Source organism: Macrotis lagotis, chromosome 1, assembly GCF_037893015.1.
Source record: "Macrotis lagotis isolate mMagLag1 chromosome 1, bilby.v1.9.chrom.fasta, whole genome shotgun sequence".
Lineage (NCBI taxonomy): Eukaryota > Metazoa > Chordata > Mammalia > Peramelemorphia > Peramelidae > Macrotis > Macrotis lagotis.
In genome coordinates, this window is record NC_133658.1 from 618,344,392 (window position 1) to 618,361,437 (window position 17,046).

The 17,046-nt window shown below is 37.5% G+C and overlaps 2 pseudogenes; both read left to right on the forward strand.

The window, feature by feature from the left end:
* Positions 1–2,595: 2,595 nt before the first annotated feature.
* Positions 2,596–3,363, forward strand: LOC141522037 (cleavage and polyadenylation specificity factor subunit 5 pseudogene; annotated as a pseudogene).
* Positions 3,364–12,116: 8,753 nt separating this feature from the next.
* Positions 12,117–16,637, forward strand: LOC141505781 (protein EFR3 homolog A pseudogene; annotated as a pseudogene).
* The last annotated feature ends 409 nt before the right edge of the window (positions 16,638–17,046 follow it).

Genomic DNA, 17,046 nt, shown 5'->3' on the forward strand with positions numbered 1-17,046 from the left:
CAAAAGATTGGACAATATAGAATTTATATATATCAATAACTTTTTTCTCATCACCAATACTATTCTATTAACCTAAACAATAAAATTGAATAGAGTTGAATAGACCAACAGGATGTGAGAGTGACACAGGCAAAGTATAGCACAGAGTGCTGGAATGATCATAAATATATCCTCTCTAAGCTAAATATTTGCATTCAATAGAAGCATCAGCCAAGGGAGAAAAGACTACTGGAAGTGACATCAAGAAATAAGAGAGCTTCTCTTAGCAGGAACAGTTTGTTACTAACATGGAGGGAAAGTTGAGCCAATATACAGTTGGCAATAGTAGAGCAGAAAAGGAATGGGCAGTTTTCAGAGATCTGGGTGTACAGCACTGCTCATAAGGTTCAAAACACTAACAAACATCAAGATTGGTTTAATGAAAATGATGGGGGAAAACTCCATAGGTTTATCAGCAGGATGAGAAGGCAGCATTTAATTCCATCAGAAGTGGAGAGTGAAGCTTAGAGATATACAGGATTCTTGACTCAGTAGGAAGGCAGATGAAGTTCAGTTTTTTACTGATTCTAACAATCCAAAGTGCTTTTTTGTGATGTCCTGAAGGCTACTTATGGGCCAAAGTCTTGTGGTGTATCTCAATTACTCAGTGTCAATAGAATTATATTGATTAGTAATAGGGAAATTGTCCTGTAGAGGTGGGCTGAACACTTCTATACTCTTCTCAACAGATTGTCTTCAATCAATGTTGAAGTCATTGACCATTTACCTCAGATTAAAGTCAATCCCTCTCTAGACAAATTCCAAGTGAAGAAGTTTTGAATGCCATTAGGTTCATTTTATGTGGCAAACACCTAGTGTTGATACTATTCAAGCTGAGATTTACAAGGTGGGGATGTCCATTATTCATTCAAAAACTGATGGAAATTTTCTCAGCTATATGGCAATAGGAGGTTATCCCCAGGAGTTTAAGGACACTTAATTGTCCACCTTTACAAAGGAAAAGGGAAAGATGGTCCTATGACAATCACAGGGGTTTCTCTTTTAGGCATTGCTGGCAAGATTCTTGCCAGCATTCTCCTTAATAGGTTGATTCTTCCCCTGGAAGATAATCACCTACCTGACAGAGCTGAGGATTGGTCAGTATTGTGTTTTCTGCCCAACAACACCAGGAAAAATTCCAGGAACAGAACAGAGGTCTGTACACAAACATTTACAGATTTGACCAAGTTCTAAGGGCTTATGGGAAAATGTATCAAAGTTTGGTTGACTAAAAAAGTTTTTAAAAAGAATATATTGCTATCTTTTCACATAAAATTTGATCCACATCATCCATACTATGTCACAATTTGTTTATGATTTTTTGAGAAGACCTTCACAGATTATCTATATGTATCCTAGATATCCTGAAGAGTCTTTTTCTTCTGTCCTTTGTGGTTATCAGGTGGTCACCATGTTAAAGGATGAAATTATGATGATTAAAAACTAAAAAAAAAATTGGTTGCCTGGAGAAGTTCATCGGTATTATATGTCAATTTGACTTCAGCATGCTTGCAGGGGTTCTGGATAAATGACTGTGCCTTCACACTTTCCCAGGCACCAATGGAGTGAAACAAGGCTGTATGCTTGCTTTTTTTGTTTTTTAGCATAATGTTTTCAGTCTTGTTGTCAAATGCCTTCAATAAAAACAAATATGGCATCAAGGTCAGCTACCAACTGATGACAAATTTTTCAACTTGAAAAGGCTACAAGCCAAGTGCTAGTGCATGATTTTTTTGGTTGGCAGATGATTGTGTATTCAATGTATTCAGTCTCTGAAACTGAGATACAGCACTAATTCTCTGTAGTTTGTGCTAATTTTGGCCAAACAATTAACACCAAGATAATACAAGTGTCCCATCAGTCCTACAACGTTCATATGTGAAACTATCAGTTTTAGCAAATGGAGAAGTTTTGAATGCTGTGGTTAAGTTCACTTATCTTGGCAGGATTCTTTCCATAGAGGTACACATTGATAATGAGGTCGACACACATATTGTCAGAGCTGGCTCAGTGTTGGGTACACTTGGAAAGAAGGTGTAATTGAGAAGAGATATTATGCTGACTACCAAGCTGAGGTCTACAGAATTGTTGCACTGACTTCTTTGTTGTATGTCTCTGAAAACTGGACAGTCTATCAGTGCCATGCCAAGAAACTTAATCATTTTCATTTGGATTGTTTTAGGAAGATTATAAAGATTACCTAGCAGAATGAGATACTAGAAACTGAGGTCCATTCTTGAGCTAAACTACCAACCATTCAAACTCTACTACTCAGAGTGCAACTTGGGTGAGCTGGCCACCCTGAATGACAAATGTACACTTGCCAAAGACTATTTTATGGAAAATTCAGAAAAGGCAAGCACTCATATGGTACTTGCTTACATCATGCTTACATTACTTTAAAAAACCATACAAGAGCTCCTTCTCTTGCACCTCCATGTTAATGGCGGTAGTGGTTGCAGAAGCGGGACTCTAATCTGGCCTCGGAGGGAGCGGCTCTTGATGTCGGCTTCCACCCGGCCTTGTTGGCACTCGTGCCCGCCCTCGCCCACCAGCATGTCCGTGGTGCCATCCAACCGTTCACAGACGGGCTGGCCCCGCAGGGTGAACCAGTTCGGGAACAAATGCATCCAGCAGACCAAGCCTCTCACCCTGGAGCGGACCATCAACCTGTACCCACTTACAAATTATACCTTTGGGACAAAAGAACGCCTTTATGAAAAGGACAGCTCTGTTGCAGCTCGATTTCAGCGGATGAGGGAGGAATTTGACAAGATTGGAATGAGGTGAACTGTAGAGGGTGTTCTGATTGTGCATGAGCACCGGTTACCCCATGTGTTACTCCTGCAACTGGGCACAACTTTTTTCAAACTACCTGGTGGTGAACTTAATCCAGGAGAAGATGAAGTAGAAGGACTCAAACGTTTAATGACAGAGATATTGGGACGTCAAGATGGAGTTCTGCAAGATTGGGTCATTGATGACTGCATTGGTAATTGGTGGAGACCAAATTTTGAACCCCCACAGTATCCATATATTCCAGCACATATTACAAAGCCTAAAGAACACAAAAAACTCTTTTTGGTTCAGCTTCAAGAAAAAGCTTTGTTTGCAGTGGCTAAAAATTACAAACTGGTAGCTGCGCCATTGTTTGAATTATATGACAATGCACCAGGATATGGACCTATCATTTCCAGCCTTCCTCAGCTTTTGAGCAGGTTCAATTTTATTTACAACTGAATTCCTGAGCCGTGGAAGAATAAAAGAAGCCGTCTCTGTGAGCACAGCTATACAGTGTAGAAGAATAAACAGAATAGGAAGGTTTTTTTTTGTTTCCCCCCACCTCCTTTTTTGCCTCATACTTTATATGTTTGCATAGTAAAGTGAATCTAAAGAACTGTCCTAGATAGTGGTGTAAACAAATGTGATAATGTATATTTCACTTTTGGTTCTACCCATACTTTTTGTACAACATTAAACAAAGTGGACCTAAAAAAAAAAATACAAGAACATTTCAAGTTCTCTCTTAAGAGCTTCAGGATTGTCTATGCAATATGAGAGACCCTGGCACTGGTCTACCTGGCATGGCATGCCCTCATCAAAGAAGGTATTGTGGTCTATAAGCAAAACAGAGTTGTAGTAGATGCACAAATTTAGAGAATCCATCCTAAATGTTCACGTGGTCTATTTGTCCCCAACAAAGGATAACAACTAATTAACCAACCAACCATCAAAAATTGATCATAAATTAGGACAGAAAAACTCATAAAAAACAAAAATCAGAAGCACTAAACACATCTTTTGTAGCTAACAATGCAAGAAAAATGCATTCAATCAAAAGCCTTTAAAGTACAAATTAAAAATAATTTGGAGATCAAATAACTGAATGTGTTTAAAAGGGTGAGTCAAAGAATAAATCATAGAAACAATTGATAATTTCATTAAAGGGAATTACCACAATGAAATACATAATATTTGTGGAATATAACAAATGAAGTCCTTTGGGAAAATATTAGCTCTTAATAATTTTATAAATAAAAAAGAAAGTACAATAAGTTTGGCATGTTTCTTGAAAAAATTCAATTAATTAAAAAATAGAAATCCTGACAATCAACAAAAGGTTATCAAATTTAAAAGTAATTGATAGATAAGAAGATGATCTATGATATGGAATAGTAATAGGAACATCCACATTGAGAAATCACAAATGATTTTAAATAATAAATCACCAAAAACTATGATCCTTCTAGCTTTTCCCTTTGCCATTCCCTTTCAGAAACAGAAACTCAGAAAGAAACTCAACTGTACTAATAATTCAGATAAGCTGCATTAGATAAAATGTGACCCTATTGGGTTTGGCATTACCTATTGTAATCTAGTCCAAATGTGGGCTTAGGTGTTAAGGGTAAGATCATACTTTAAATTTCTTCACAAATTCTTTTCCCTACATATTTCCCCATGTAATGATGATGATGCAGGAAAAGAGTTTTGTTGTACTCAGTGCTCCTAGGTGCTATACTCATTCACTCTCTATTTTAATATTGCTATATCACTATAAGATATATTTTCCTACAGTCACTCTTTTCTTTCATTTTAAATTATGCACCCCCCAAATACATACTTTAACTTCTACCTCTCCTTCCACACTGCTACATCAATAAAACCCTAACCAGCTTTCAACTGCCCAAACCAACCTTCTCTATATATATCCTAATTCCTCTAAATATCCTTCATGGAATTATAATCACCCATTTCCTTTTCTAGTCACCCCCACAGTGGTGAAAAGTAGAAAGAAATAAAGTCATTCAAGTTGTGAGATCTGCACTGTCTTTCCTCTTAACCTCACCATGTAATCCCTAGCTGAAATAGATTTTGTTTCAGCTGGTGGTTAGTGACTACCCACTTCCTTCAAGTTAAGGACTCTCTCAGGAAAAACAGGAAATTCTGGGTGGGGATTCTTGAAGTCATTCTTACCTCACATTTTGAAAAGGACATTTGAAAAGGGAATTGTCCTGCATTCTTCAAATTTGTAAGAGTTCAGCAAAAGAAGAAAACAAAGAGAAGCAGTGACCAGACATTTACATTCACAGACTAAGACCATAAAAGAGTGATTAGAATATCTCATAAGCAAATAAGGATAAGACACTGATCATATTTCCCAGGGCAGCTTCTGAGGTCTAAGATGGCATATTTGATTAGCAGTTACTATGCTTATTAACTTTGTACTGTATACTAGAATATATAATAATGAAATAATTAATTATAGTCATCGTTTATATAATGCAAACCTATATCACAGACTCCAAGACTAATGTTCTACAAATATTATCTCATTTGGCCTCTATAACAATTCTGAGATAGATGCTGTGAGGCAAACTGAAATTAAGTGACTTGTCTGGAGTCACACAGCTAAAGTGTCTGAAGTCATATTTGAACTCAGGGCTTTCTGACTCCTGGCTGATAGTATATGTAATGTACCACATGGTTGCCCAAGTTATAAGGAAAGCCATTAAAATTTTCAGCTGGTTCAGTGTACAGGAGAATAAGCCCAAAAAATGTAGATGATTTCTCCTTCAACTATGATTTTTATTCTAGAGATAACTTGAAATTGCTTCCCTGAAAAGGTCTTTGGATGACTATTGGAAAATTTAGTCTCTAATGATGACTGTCTAAGAACTCAGACAGCTGATTAATATGTATTTGTTCATTAACTTGAGTGGTTGGTTGTGACATATTCAAACTGTGGAGGGTTTATAAGACTTCATTTTTCTATTTTCTCTTTTACTTCAGTAAACAAATTCTAATCAATGAGTAAGCAACATCACATTAAAACAAATTAAGATTCTGTGAGAATAGGGGCTAGAACTATTCAATAAATTATTTTTATTAGAAATTAAGCATTCCTTAAATAGGTAAAGATGTGGTATGGCACTGAAAGTGGATAGATATGTGAATTAATCATATCCTGGCCTGGCCATACAATTTTTAAGAAACAAGTGCCTTACCAAGAACTCAGAACCACTGTTAGTAAAGAAAAGAAGATCCCATAATTCTAAGATCGGGGGTGACTCTTAGATTTTTTCAAGGCAATGGGGTTAAGTGGCTTGCCCAAGGCCACACAGCTGGGTAATTATTAAGTGTCTGAGGTCGGATTTGAACCCAGGTACTCCTGACTCCAAGGCCGGTGCTCTATTCACACTGCACCACCTAGCTGCCCCCAGAGGGGGGGAGGTGACTCTTATGCAGACATACACTTGGAATTCTCAGGCTCAGCTTTTTATTCCCTGTCCTGAAACACAAATCTTTCCCCTGGTTCCTTTCCACTATTAAGGTCATAATCTTTTTCTGAAGCAACTAGTCCCTTCCCACATGAGTCTTCCTTTCTGATCAAACCTCCCATTTGCCATCATTCAGAGACTCTCTTAGGTTCTTCTGTCCTTATTTGGATGCATACTACAGACATGTGGATCTAATATCTAAACTGGCACCAACTTACTCATTAATTCATCCAATATTCGTATTCTAATTTTGTTATCTCTTTACAATTCAACCATCCTCTTTCAATACCAGCAGCTTTCTCTTTTACTGTGTTCCATATGGAAATGAAAACTAATCTCTGCTTACGAAACAATTCTTTAAACTAGTAGCTCAGGAATAAGAGTGCTATCTTGTGACCTGAACAAAAACAGCTAGGATCTGTTGGCAAATGCCTAGTAGAAGTGAACTGAGGGGGGGGAGGAGAAACTTGGAGTTGCCACTAGATGGCACATTGGATAGAACACTTCTTCTAGAGTCAGCAGGACCTGAGTTCAAATCCAGACTCAGGCACTTGATACTTCCTAGCTGTATAACCTTGAGAAAGTCACTTAACCCTATTGCCCCACAAAAAGAAAGAAAGAGAGAGAGAGAGAGAGAGAGAGAGAGAGAGAGAGAGAGAGAGAAAGAAAGAAAGAAAGAAAGAAAGAAAGAGAAAGAAAGAAATGAACTGGGGCATAGTGAATTTGACATACCACCTAGTGGCTTGCACAAATATTGTATTCTGAGTAATACTGTCATTTTCCCTTAATGACAAATGAAAAGTTGTTACTTTGCTTTGGTATCACCTTATTATTTCATAAATATTTTACCAAAAAAAAATTATCTCTGGTCATCAGAATATGCTGACCTTTAGATGGTTTAACTGGAAACATGATTAACTAGAACTGTGAAAATGACTTTAGATGGATTATGGATAATTAGAAACCCAAAAAGTATTCTCTTCCTCATCTTTCACCTTAGCTCCTCCCATCTAGAGATTTCCAAGCTATTAAGGACAGCTTAAAATCAAATTTTATGATGTAAGGAGAAAAGAAAAGACACACTCATTGAGTATATCCTATTCAATCAATACAATCTATTATCAAAATGAACTCCACACTTGTAGTTCCAATATCACACTCCTAACTCCCACAGAGTCACAATACTTATACAAAAGGTAAAAGGGGGAACCAAACCATAACATCATCACAGGGCATGGTTTTAAATTGAATTCTTTGGACCAAGATGTCCTTGATAAACAGCATCCCTACAGTGTTACCATGTTTTGTCTCAACAAAGTTATCTAACAAAATTTCTTTGTAAAAATTAATATTAGAAGTTCTCCAACCCCCTTGAAATACATGAGTTATGTAAACAGTATTTCTTACTACAGAGAAAAAGAAAGAATTTTGTACATTTCCCATCAGGAGAAGCCTCCAAGACTGATGCTAAGTCATGTATCTTCATTAAGTCCCCAAACTTTACCTCCTATAAATAAGAGATAGAATGGTATTGTTATGCAAATATGATTTCATGAGCCTCCTAGGTGTGCAATGATACCTTAAACTATTACTAACTATTAACTCCCCTTTGCTGAACAAAAGATACAAGTAAGTCACAGACTCAATAGAATGCTATTATTTGTGAGTTGGTCTCTTGGGGTCCTTCTATCCTTATACATCCAAACTTTTCATGTGACTACTTAAATTGCAGATATTCCAGTGAGTTTTCCAAATCAGAGATGTGAAATAGAAAGAAAGAATTCAAGCCAAATAGGCAGGAATATAAAAATTAGCCAGCCAAGACTGTCAGGGAGTGGGTCATCTCTCTAGGAACTAATTTAAAAAGCATAATAGCAGTTCTCTGGGAAGTCTTTCTCTTCAAAACAGTGGTAGGTCACCCTCCCATCTGGGACCTCAGAGTGAGACAAAGAGAGATCCTCTCTCCTCTTTTATTCTCATTCATTTTGAAAATAGCACATTTAAATGCCAACATTTCAATTGGCAGAAGTGAAGTCAAACTAGTGAGAACACAGCTTTTCCCCTCTATATTAATACCCTTTCCCACCAATCTCCCAGCCTCCATTTGGCACAAATAGGCACAAATAATTCTAGGAACCTTACTATTCAATTTTCTTGGTTGTGTTTCTATTTAAAACAGCTAAATCAGAATAATTGGGAAATCTACCCTGTATTCATGTTGCCACAACAAGCTGAAAGTTCACTATCAGAAAGAATTAGCTAGTATTGCATGGGACTTTTAGAATTAGCCTTCCAGAGATAGGGGCTTCTGCCTTTCTTTGAAATCATTTTTTGAATGCATTTCTCTATCTTTTCTCCTATCCTTTAAAAAAAACCTTCCCCTTATTTTTTTATTTTTTAACATTATATTTGTTTTCCAATTATATGCAATAGTAGTATCTACCTATCATTTTTGAAAGGTTTTGAATTTTACAGTTTTTCTGCACTCTCCCTTCCCTCCCCTCCCTGAAGACTGTCTGATAGTTTTACATTGTTTCCATGCTATTATACATTATTGTAAATTGAATGTGTTATAAGAGTAAACATATACCCCCCTCCCCACAAGAAGATGAGAAACTTCAAGAACAGAGAGGAAAAAAAATTGCTTCAGTCTGTGTTCAGAATCCAATAACTCTGTCTCTGGGGTGAGTTCCTTTCTTTATCATAAGTTCACCAGAGAAGTTGCTTCAATATTTTTCCCATAATTGCTATTACTAGCTGTACCTCTACTCTATTCCTCCCCACTCCCTCAATCTTCCCTCTCTTCTATCACCTACTCCCTCCTTACCTATCCCCCATCCCCCTTCATCCCATCCCTTTTGTCCCATCCTTCTCCAGTGCAAGATAGATTTCCTCACACTATTAAGTGTGTATGTCATTTCCTCTCTGAGCCATTTCCAATGAAAATGAAGTCTCACTCATTCTCCCTTGCCTTTTCTTGACTCTTATGTGAAATCTCTCAGTTTCTTCTTCATCTCCTTTTCCTTCCTCCAAGTACTTTCCCCCATCACACATTGATTCCATCCCTTTACTATATTATATTCCTCTCCTTCCTATGTCTTGACTATATATACTCCTTCTAACAACTCTTATAAATGAGAAAGTTCATATGAGTTATCAGTATCTTCTTCTTGTGCAGGAATACAAACAGTTAAAGATCATCAAGTTCCTCATCATTAGTCCCTCTCTTCCACTCCCTCTATGGTTCGCCAGCGTCCTGTACTTGGAGATCAAACTTTCTGTTCAGCTCTGGTAATCTCAGTAGAAAAGTTTGAAAGTTCCCTGTTTCATTGAAAGTCCTGAAAGAGGATGTTCAGTTTTACTGGGTAGTTGATTCTTCATTGTAAACCAAGATCTTTTGCCTTCCAGAATATCATATTCCAATCCCTATGAGCCCTTAATGTAGATGCTGCCAGATCCTGTGTTATCCTGACTATGGAGCCCATTTTCTATTTCTCTTGGAGGTTTTGGATATGGAAGCTTTGATTTTGTCATCATCTGAGTATGTGTTTTGATCTTCCATGGAACTAAAGTAATTCTCTTTGGTCATATTCTTCTTTTTCTCTTGTTTACTTATTTCCTCAGCCCAAAACTAATTTGCAGCACTTCCAAGGCTTTGGGGGCTTTTTTGGTGGGGACACCCCACTGGGACCTTTATTCCTCCAAGGTCTTATGCTCTCTTTCCTGTGCTTTAATATGTAGATGCCCCCCCACTTCCCTCTGCCCTGGACCTATAAGGAGGATCCTGCTATCTTAGTATGGAGCCCCAAACTGCAGCCTGGAGCTGAATGTAGGCTAGCATCAGAGTCCTACCCCGAGGGAAAGCAGAGAAATCTCTGCAGTCTTCTCTTACCATCTCTGGGGGTACAGGTTGCTTTCTCCAGATTCTCGCTGCAGATTCTACATCCTGTGCTCCCTTACTCCACACTCACTCTGGTTTAGCAGAGTTCTCTCCCTGCCCCTTCAAACTGTTGCGGGTGATATCTGGATTGGGCTAGGCTGGGTTGCACTGTGGCTGTGGCTTTTATCCAACCCCCAGTCCTGGTGAAACACACCTTTCCCATGGAACTTCTAAGTTATCTTGGACTGGGAAAATATATTACTCAATCTTTCTGTGGGTTCTGCCCCTTTAAATTTTGGCTAGAGTCATAATTTCTTTTGGCTTTTGGAGTTTGTGGGGGAAGGAGTTCCTGGGAAATACTGCCTTCATGTTGCTATCTTGGCTCTGCCCTCCCCTTATTTATTTTTAAAGGTTTATTTCAAAAGCATTTCATTCTAAAGATAGGCCAGATTTAACACTAACATATGTCCTCTTCATTATGCAATCCTGTCTCCTTGCTGTCTCATAATTATATCTCCTTCAATAGCCATAAAGTCATTCCTAGGCAAAACAAGAAATTCTTTCAGTTGAGGAAAAATAAAAATGCAAGAATTTAAATGGTCAAATGGGGAATGGTTAAAAAAAAACAACTGGACTACAGTTTCAATTGATTATGGCTATAAGAATGGATCAGAGAGAGAGAGAATTGTGAAATAATTCCTAGATGTGGAGATACAGAGCTGAACATAGCAGCAATAGTAATATGTCACTGCTCCAGTGCTGACACTCTGGACCTATGCCCCAAACTCAATCTTAGTTGCAGGTATAACTCCTTCCAGTTCTTTTCCTGCACCCAAATGCAGGCTGCTTTTCTGACTTTCTAACTAAATTTCTTTTAAAACTTTTAAAACTACATGTTTTTATGTTTATTTTCTCACTTCCCTCCCCCCCACCCCCCACAGAAGAGAGTTTGTTAGTCTTTACATCATTCCCATAGTATGGATAGATCTAAATTGAATGTGTTGAGAGAGAAATCCTATCCTTAAGGAAGAAACATATAGTATGAGATATAACAGAATTACATAACAAGACAACATTTTTTTAATTAAAGGTAATAATCCTTGGTCTTTGCTCAAATTCCACAATTCTTTCTCAGGATGCAGATGGCATTCTCTGTCACAGACACCCCCAAAATTTTCCCTTATTGTTGCATTGATGAGATGAGCATGTCCATCAAGGTTGATCATCACCCCCATGTTGCTATTATGGTGTACAATGTTCTGGTTCTGCTCATCTTGCTCAACATCAGTTCATGCAAGTCCTTCTAGGCTTCTCCTACCAGATGATCTTCAGAATTTTCCTAAGACAATTTAAATGGACGTGATTCATTTTCCTGACATGTCTCTGGTAGACTGTCAAGGTTTCACAGGCATATAACAATGAGGTCAGCACAATGGCTCTGTAGATCTTCAGTTTGGTAGTAAGTCTAATTCCTCTTCTTTCCCTCACTTTCTTTCAGAGCCTCCCAAACAGTGAGTTAGCTCTGGAAATGTATAGGTCAACCTCATTGTCAATGTGTATACATCCCTGGAAAGGACACTGCCAAGGTAAGTGAACTTGTCCACAGTTCTCAAAACTCCTCCGTTTGCTAATAATTAACGGTTCCACATATGGATGGTGTAGTGCTGACTGATGGAGCATCTCGGTTTTCTTGGTGTTACTTATTGGACCAAAATTAGCACAAGCAGCAGGGAATTAATCCATACTTTGTTTCATCTTTGCCTCAGAGGCTGCATTGAATACACAATAATCTGCAAATAAAGGATCAACATTTCCTCCATTTTGGTCTGGCTTGTAACCTTTTTAAGCTGAAGCATTTGTCACCAGTGAAGTAGCTGACCTTGAGGCCATGTTCATCTTCAGTGAAGGTATTTGATAACATGGTTGAAAACATCATGGTGTAAAGCATGAGAGCGAGAACACATCCTTGTTTCACCCCAATGGTGACTGGTAAATCTTGAGAGCATTGACCTTATCCAGAACCTGGGCAAGCATGCCACTATGAAATTTATGTAAAATACTAAACTTCTCTGGGCAACCACATTTTGATTTAATTTTCCATAAATCTTCATGACTGAAGGTATCAAAGGCTTTGGTCAGATCTACAAATGTTATTTACAGACCTCTGTTCTGTTCCTGGAATTTTTCCTGGATTTGTCAGGCAGCAAAAACACCATATTGACTATTCCTCAACCCTTTCTGAAACTTCACTGATTCTCAGGGAGGTAACCATCTCCCAGGTGAAGTATCAGTCTATTGAGAAGTACTCTGGAAAGAATCTTACCAACAATGTCTAAAAGAGAAATTCCCCTGTGGTTTTTAACAGGACAATATATTCCCTTTACTTTTATAGAGCTAGACAATGGAGGCATTCCTGAATTCTTAAGGGATAACCTCTTCATGCCATATAACCTGGAAAATTTTAGTCAGCTTTTTGGATGAGCAATGGACCCTCTCCCCCCACCTGGTAGATCTCAGCTGTAATAGAATCAGCATCAGGAGTTCTGCCACTTTAAAGAAGCCTAATAGCATTCAAAACCTCTTCTTCAGTGGGAACTTCAGCTGGGGACTGATTGACTTCAACTTGAGGTAAATGGTCAATGACTTCTGCATTGATTAATGACAGCCTGTTAAGAACACTGTGGAGGTGTTCAGCCCATCTCTCTAAGATCATGCCCATATTGTTGATCAATGTGAATCCATCAGCACTGAGCAGTTGAGATATACCATAGGTCTTTAGCCTCTATATAACCTTCAGGGCATCATAAAAACATTTTGGCTTGTTACTATCTACATAAAACTTTTTTCACCTGCCTTCTTACTGAGCCAAGAGTCCTGCATTCTCTAAGCTTTGCTTGTACTTTACTTTTGATGAAATTAAATGCTACCTTCTTAGAAATAGAAGAACTATCCTGTTGGTAAACCCTGTGGAGTTCTTGGTTTTTTTTTTCCATTTAGCAGCTTCTGTATTTCCCATCATTTTCATCAAATCAGTCTTGATATTTTCCAGTGTTCTGACCTCGATGAGCAAATGCAGTGCTTTATACCAAATCTCTGACAGTTGTCTCCACTGTTGCCAACTGTGTGTTGGCTCAGTTTCCCCTCCAAGTTAGCAACAAACTGTTCCTACTCTGAGAGGTAATCTAATTTCTTGAAAATAATTCTAATTCTCATTTTGTCTTGGGGCTGCTACTTTGGTTGAATGTGAATATTTAGCTTGGAGTGGATTAGTCTTTGATCAGTCCAGCTCTCTGCACCACATGTGACCTTTCACTCTCACATCCTTTCTGTTCTATTCCCCTTACAATCACATAGTCTATTAGATGCCAATGTTTTCTGTGAGAGTACATCCAGGAAGTTTTATTGCAATTAGGTAAATGGAAGACAGTGTTTGTGAAGAGATGATCATGAGATGAGCAAGTCTTCAGTAGTAGGTGACCATTGCTGTTGCTGTTTCCAACTCCTTTCCTTCCAAGGACTCCCTGCCATTTCTGATAATCTGAGCCTACTCTAGCATTAAAGTCACCCAGAATTATAAGTTTTTTCCTCTTTGGTACATTGATGATGAAGGTCTCTAGGTCTTCATAAAACTTTTCTTTGATTTCATCAGTGTTCATCACAGTGGGAGCATGATGATAGTGGCATGACGTTTTCCTGGGAGTAGAAATCTCATTGTCATGATCCTCCTTTTGGTAGACATTCAAGCTTGTTGACTACATTAGTTCTAATTACCCCAATTTCATAGCACTCCCTTCACTCCAGCAGCCATTCCAGAAAAATGTGTATACAGCTCCAACTTCAGTAAGCTGAACTTCATTTGTCAACTTTGTTTCACTCAGGGCTGCTATTTGGATATGGCAGCAGAAGTCACATAAAATGTAATGAAACATTTTTACAGGCCAAGACTACTTAGAAGGTTGGCAGGAAAGTCTGTTGCACAAGTGTGAGAAAGGAACATAGTCTGGTGCAGAACAAATCAGGACAAATCAAGCTCCAGCAAATCAGGAGCAAATTTCAAGCTGATTGAATCACTGACAACAGTGATGGTTTACAGACCTCTTAGCCCACAGACACCAAAGACAACTTAGAAGGTCAAAAGACAAGGTCTGCTGCCCCATGTCACACAACTGGTGAGGGTCAAATGAAAGAGGACAAATTTGAACTCAAGTTCTCCTGACTTTAGGGCTAGTAGTGCTCTATCCATTGTACCACCTAACTCAAATTGAATCCAAGAGGGAATAACATGCAAACTCAATTTGGTATAGAAATCCATTTTACCTGACAGGAAAGTAGGAAGGGAAGGTGATAAGAAACGGAAGGGGGGGAAGGGGGAGTGATAATAGAGGGGAAGGCAGATTTGGAGGGGTAGTAAGAAGCAAAACACTTTTTTTTTACAAGGAAATGGGGTTAAGCCCAAGACCACACAACTAGGTAATCATTAAGTGTCTGAGGCCAGGTTTGAACTCAAAGCTGCAATTCAAGGAATTCAGGGTGTGGTTTTTCAAAACAGTTACTGAAGAGTTGTGGGAAACTATGTGGGAAGTACAGCATATGTACAAAATTGTTCCTTCTCTGTTATTTAATGTTCAAAAAACAGATGATGTTGACTGTCAAATAGGTCTTCCTTCTCCTTCAGAAGGTAATAGAGGAAAACTTTCCTTTGTTGACTGAATTCTATTACAGAGAACTACTGGGTCAAGCAACATGTGGGAATATGAGTAAAACTGTTTGACTAGTTTTTGTACATTTAGATAATCATAATCTTTTGGACCCTATGAATTTGCAGTCTACTCCTTTAGAATTATTATATAGTCAGTTCAGGCACAGTATTCTCACTATGTTCAGGAAAAAAAGATTCTCCATATATTCAAGCAAGGATCATCCAGGTTCTATTAGAAGCAGTTGTCATTGCTGCTAAAGGATCTATAGATCCCAAAGTACTGAAAGTATTTAATACTTAATTGAATCATTTACATCTGTGTTGAATTTGGAACTGCTGAAAGGTGGATATGGACAGTGTCAAAATAAGCACAAGAACCAAAGATAATGATGAGAAGATTATCCATAATGCTTCTATTCAAACATTTTTAAGAATAATTTACCAATTCATGGTATTACTATTACTAATTATTATTCACTCATTTACATTACATTACATTATATTACAAATTACTAATTCATGTTGTTCATTATGAGAAAAGTGACTGTTTTTGGAACTACCACACATACTTTGGATACCAATCACTAAGGGAATTGGGAACTAGACAGTTTCAAATAATATTGCCAAGAGTTTTTCTTATGATAACATCTGGATACAAAGTTAAGATCATTGTTACTGCACTATATGTTCCACTTTTTGATCCTTTATGTTGTCATCTCTTATGAAACACTATGAACTAAGATGGTTGGTCCTGGAAATATTGTATAACCTAATTGATCAACATGACAATCGAGCAAAACATCAAGGTGACCTTAATATAAAAAGAGACAAAATTTCCAGCATGATGGAAGTTTCATGAAAAAGAAATGGTTAACTCTTACAGTGGCACATTCATTTGGACTATAAGGAAAAAAGACAATGTTTAGAAAAACTTTTAATTACTCTATATATCTTTGCTCTTATAAATATTGAATTACCAATGAAGAAGTGGTTATTGATTTTATATAAGTAGCCATTGTTTTACAGGACAATGCCATCCTTAATGAGGATAATTTTCTTGCTCCAAACGGTGCTATCAAGGCACTAGTTGGAGCATATTTCAACTTTCTAAATCATATGTTAGCAGTTCCAGGTTTTTGTCAATGTGTGAGCAAAGATATAGAAACAAGAACAATGGAAGCACCCTATTTTGTCCTGGAACATATTATCAGAGACAAGTGCACACTTCCAAAATCAAGAGAGAAAAATGAAAAAGTTTACATTTCTTAACTAACAAGACTGAAAAATTATTAGGGGGCAGTGGATATAGTGTGAAAAGATTGATAATGCTATATATTCCCCAAGTAACGGAAGAGGATTGACTTTCCAGAAGTAAGAGCATTGTGGACACTGTATTCATTTAGGCGGATATTTTACCAAGAAACAATCCTGTTAAAGATGTGGTCTCTGTTACTGAGGAAATAACTTTTGAAGCACTGAAAAACAGCAATTGATCCCAATGGAATGGAAGATCAGGAAAAAGAGAAGAGGCATCTTGTGATAGAGAAGTTTCAAAAAGAATCTATTAAAGAAACTGTAGCACAGTATGAATCCAAAGAAAATTTTCTTCAAGACAGACACACAAATGCTGGAACTTACCCTATGTGCACCTTCACGTCCATCAGGAGCACTGACCACTTCATCTGAACATGCCCAGTACCCCATTTATAAGAACACTTTTCCAGATTTCTGTGTCTATTGAGTCTTATGAGTCTGCTGAATTATATTTAGTTTAAAGTTGAAAATCAAGGCTAAAATCAGTTTTTAGGATTAATTTTTTTTATCCCAGTTAACATATTTATTCAAAATAATTATAGAACTAAAGTTGAATCAAATGATTGATTGCCAGAGCAAATTTGATATTTCAACTTATATTTCACATATGTGTGTGTGTGTGTATAAATATATATAGGGCAGCTAGGTGGCACAGTGGATAAAGCACCGGCCCTGGAGTCAGGAGTACCTGGCTTCAAATTTGGTCTCAGACACTTAATAATTACCTAGCTGTGTGATCTTGGGCAAGCCACTTAACCCCATTTGCCTTGCAAAAACCTAAAGAATAAATATATATAATGTGTTTATGTATATATATATATATATATATATTAAGT